General features: G+C 40.6%; 1 pseudogene; it reads right to left on the reverse strand.

Annotated features, from left to right (window-relative positions):
• Positions 1 to 1,020: 1,020 nt before the first annotated feature.
• LOC139875071 (uncharacterized) lies at positions 1,021 to 4,624 on the reverse strand (annotated as a pseudogene).
• Between the last annotated feature and the right edge of the window lie 603 nt (positions 4,625 to 5,227).

Genomic DNA, 5,227 nt, shown 5'->3' on the forward strand with positions numbered 1-5,227 from the left:
CATCATGTTAACACTCGCACCCGAATCTAGCAACACCCGGTAAATCTTCTTCTTTTTGAATTGACACATAACCGAAAAATTGCCCGGATCTCTATACTTAATGCAAGGTTTGAATTTGCATTTTGGTTTGGACTCACTTTTTAGTTTGGACTCAATGTATTCAACTTCAATTGTCCACCCCTCATCATCAACAAACGATGTTTTGGTGTTGTTCATGAATCTTTCCGTGTTTTCTTTTCCCCACATACTTTCAAGCGTCTCACGAATCTCCTCTACATCCACGTCCGGTTCTTGTTCTTCTTCGGGTGTTTCTGTAACCGTGTTAACACAAATGGTTTCATCGTTGCTTGACTTGGAACCTAAGCGTTGATTGAGGCTAATACCCCCACACTCAACACTTTGATAGATTTCATCCATGTCTATAGTATCTGCTACCATTTCTTCACTAACTACTTTATTTGTGTTAACCTCTTGTATCCCAAGCATCATACAATATGCCTCATCAAATTCTCTCTCCACTATATATGCCGAAGGAAAACGCATATTTTCCGAATTACAAAATCTAAAAGTTCCGTTTCCTCCTTCAAAAGTGATAGAACCTGCACCTGGGTCGATTTTACAATCCGCGGTTGCAATGAATCCACGCCCAACTAACAATGGAACATCTTCATCCGTAGGCATATCAAAAATGGTGAATGGTACTTCAAGGAAGACACCTTTCACACTAACCATCACATCACGAAGTACACCAAGTGCCTGACACTTAGTATTGTTGCCAAGTGTGATGACCGCATCAGATTTAGTCAACGAACATAGAGAACATTTGTCATGAAATAATCGCTTGTACGTCATGTATGACATGATATTAATTGTAGACCCCGAATCGGCAATCACCTTGAATTCACGATGATCATTAGTAAAATGGGGTAAGACCCCAACGAAACTCAATTCGAACAATACTTCCCCTGGGTCTTCTTCTTGACGACGGAACTCCGGCCTTCCCTTAACATCTTCTTCCAATTACAACTTTTCATCAAACTCATCAAAACATTCATCTGAAATAACCTCAGACACCTCGTCCTCTGGCGCATCATCAAATCGCCCATCATCATCCCAAACGTCACAATTGGGCATCCGACTAATAGTAACATTTTGATCAAGCCACGCATCAATGTTCTCTTTACTAACATAATTCTTTGATTCGTTCACCCGAATTGTTCTAAGTTTATGAACTTTCATGGGTTCAAACCGAATTGTTTCAACTACCCTAGCATCACCAAGCGACAAACCGGAAGAAATTTTCAATCGTTGCCCATTAACTAAGAATGGCTCCCCACCTTTCAGATCTTTTATTTCAATTGCCCCATACGGAGTAACCTTAGTAACCACATAGGGACCGTTCCACTTACTTCTCAACTTACCCGCAAATAACTTTAGCCTTAAATTAAACAACCACACACTTTGCCCCACTTCAAACATCCGCCTTACGATTTGCTTATCATGAAACGCTTTCGTTTTCTCTTTGTAAATTTTTGAACTTTCATAAGCATCGCGTCTCAACTCATCCAGCGCCGATAGGTCTAACTTTCTTGCTTTTCCTGCCTCATCCATGTTCATGTTCACCTGTTTAATAGCCCATTCTGCACGATGCTCAATTTCAACAGGTAAGTGACATGCCTTCCCATAAACAAGTCGATAAGGTGAAGTACCAATAGGGGTTTTATAAGCTGTCCGGTAAGCCCAAAGCGCATCGTCTAGTCTTAAAGACCAATCTTTGCGATTAGGATTTACGGTTTTTTCTAAAATCCTTTTTAATTCCCTATTAGATACTTCCACTTGCCCACTTGTTTGGGGATGGTAAGGCGTAGCAATTCGGTGATTTACCCCATAATCCCTTAAGAGTTTAGCAAAATGCGAGTTCTTAAAGTGCGAACACCCGTCACTAATTATGGCCTTAGGTACACCATGACGACAAAAAATATTTTTCTTAACAAACTTTAGGACAACTTTGTGGTCATTGGTCCGAGTAGCCACAGCCTCCACCCACTTGGAGACATAATCAACGGCTACTAGTATATACTCAAACCCAAAAAAGGTGGAAAGGGTCCCATAAAATCTATGCCCCAAACATCAAAGATTTCACAAACCAAAATTGGGTTCATGGGCATTTCATTACGCTTATAGATTCCCCCCATCCTTTGACACCTAGCACAATTTTTCACATACTCACACGCGTCTTTAAAAATAGTATGCCAAAAGAAACCTGAGTCGAGTACTTTGTACCCGGTTTTCTTGACTCCGTAATGTCCTCCACATGCAAAAGTATGACAATGAGCTAGAATGTCCTTATGCTCATCTTCCGCCACACATCTTCTTATGATTTAGTCGGGTCCAATTTGGTAAAGAATGGGTCCTCCCAAATATAATGCTTAACCTGCGATAAAAAGTAATCTCTCTTGTGCTTGTTCCAATGCTCCGGTATCTTGTTAGTCACCAAATAATTAACGATATGCGCAAACCAAGGTACCTGCACAACACTAAACAAACACTCGTCCGGAAAATTTTCCTGGATTGGTTTAGCAGGGTCAAACGGTGGCGGGGGTATCCTAGATAAATGGTCGGCTACCACATTCTCAATACCCTTTTTATCCCTTATTTCCAAATCAAACTCTTGTAGCAATAAGATCCACCTAATCAATCTGGGCTTAGACTCTTTCTTATCAAGCAAGTGCCTTAGGGCACTATGGTCCGAAAAGACAACTACCTTAGACCCCCACAAGTATGATCTAAATTTGTCTAAGGCAAACACGATTGCTAATAATTCTTTCTCGGTTGTGGTATAGTTCACTTGGGCATCCGAGAACGTCTTACTAGCATAATAGATAACAACCGGTTTCCTATCAACTCTTTGACCCAAAACAGCCCCAGCCGCAAAATCACTAGCGTCGCACATAATTTCAAATGGTTTAGTCCAATCGGGTGACTGCAAAATGGGTGATTCGGTCAACTTACGCTTAAGGGTGTTAAAGGCCTCCCTACATTGGTCATCAAAGTCAAAAGGTGCGTCTTTTAATAACAAATTACACAAGGGTATAGAAATAATGCTAAAATCTTTGATAAACCTACGATAGAATCCTGGATGTCCCAAAAACGATCTTACCCCCTTAACATTGGTTGGTGGAGGTAATGTAGCAATAAGTTGAACTTTTGCTCTATCGACTTCGAATCCCCGTTCAGACACAATGTGTCCTAAAACCACCCCTTCCCTTACCATAAAGTGGCTCTTTTCCCAACGAAGGACAAGGTTGGTCTCGGTACACCTCTTTAAAACTTTTTCCAACATACTAAAACACGACTCAAAAGACTTGCCAAATATTGAAAAATCATCCATGAAAATTTCTAAAGACTCGCCTATTAACTCAGAGAAAATACTCATCATACACCTTTGAAAAGTAGCAGGTGCATTACATAAACCAAAAGGCATTCGTCTAAAGGCATAAGTTCCATAAGGACAAGTAAAAGTCGTTTTTTCTTGGTCATTAGGGTGAATAGGTATTTGATTATATCCCGAATACCCATCTAAGAAACAATAAAATTTCTGACCTGACAACTTTTCGATGATTTAATCAATAAAAGGCAAGGGAAAGTGATCCTTTGAAGTTGCAGCATTCAACTTCCTGTAGTCAATACATACCCACCAACCTGTCACGGGACGGGTTGTGATCTTTTCACCTTCCTCCGTTTCCATTACCGTTATCCCAGCTTTTTTTGGCACTGTTTGCGTGGGACTTACCCACTGACTGTCTGAAATAGGAAAGATAATCCCTGCGTCCAACCACTTGAGAACTTCCTTCTTTACAACCTCCTGCATATTTGGGTTTAACCTGCGTTGCGTATCACGAGCAGGTTTAACCTCCGAATCTGTAACTATCCTATGTATACACACTGAGGGACTTATCCCTTTCAAATCAGCTATTGTACACCCTATTGCAGCTTTGTATTTGTGAAGCACTTCCATTAAAGCTTTTTCCTGCACACCTGTCAAATCTGAAGCAATAATAACTGGCAAAGTGCCGTTAGTACCCAAAAATGCATATTTCAAATGAGACGGTAAGGGTTTTAACTCAAGAGTCGGTGGTGAGTCTAGTGAAGGTCTCGTATTAGTATCAATGAATTTAGGTAATGGCTCATATTTATGAGTCCATGGTGGCAACCTAGCATCCATTGTACTTGCTACTGCTAGTTCTACTGCCTTGACCTCTTCACACTCAACATCCTCTTCATCACCTAAGCAAAATATTTCTACTGGGTCGTCGGTTATTAGGTGATAAGTATGTTTTTCCACCAATTCATCAATCACATCTATCCTATAGAATTCTTGAACATCCGGTGTATGAAGAGAATTAAAGATATTAATCCTCATCTTGCGATTACCGAAAGATATGTCCATAGCACCCGTTCGAAAATTAATGTGAGCATTAATGGTGGCCAAAAATGGGCATCCCAAGATTATAGTGGGTTGGGTATCTCTATTCCTAGGTTCAATATCCATAACAACAAAGTCAACTGGGTAATAGAAATCCTCCACTTTTACTATCACATCTTCTAATATCCCCCTAGGCATTTTAATTGATTGGTCCGCTAGTTGAATGATTATGTCGGTTCATTTCATTAGGCCCAATTCAAATCGGTCAACTAGACAAAAAGGTAAGATATTTATGCTAGCTCCTAGGTCCAATAACGCCTTTTTAACGTTCACATTTCCCACAGTCACAGCTATTAATGGGGTCCCTGGGTCCTTAAACTTAGGTGGAAGTGTACCTGAGACAACCGCACTTAGGTGCTCGGTTAGCTCCACCTTTTTGGGTAAGGTCACCCTTTGCTTCCTCTTTTGAGTGCAAAGGTCCTTTAAAAATTTAGCAAAAAATGGGACTTGCCTAATAGCATCGAGAAGGGGTAAATTTATCTTATCCTGTTTAAACGTTTCCCACATGTCTTCTTGTTGTGGTCCCTTTTTCCCATAAGGGAATTGATTCGGGGACTCTAAGGTCTTGGGAAATGGGATGGTTTTTGATTCCGTTCCCGCTTTCCCGGTCTCATTCACGATTGGTTCGGTCTTTTTCACCCCCTCCCCATTGTTATCATTTTCACTTACCTCTTCCTCATCAAGAACAATAGGAGACTTACTTGATTCTGGTTGCACTACCTCTTTTTCACCAACCTTATT

The sequence above is a fragment of the Rutidosis leptorrhynchoides genome, chromosome 11 (genome assembly GCF_046630445.1).
Source record: "Rutidosis leptorrhynchoides isolate AG116_Rl617_1_P2 chromosome 11, CSIRO_AGI_Rlap_v1, whole genome shotgun sequence".
NCBI classification, from domain to species: domain Eukaryota; kingdom Viridiplantae; phylum Streptophyta; class Magnoliopsida; order Asterales; family Asteraceae; genus Rutidosis; species Rutidosis leptorrhynchoides.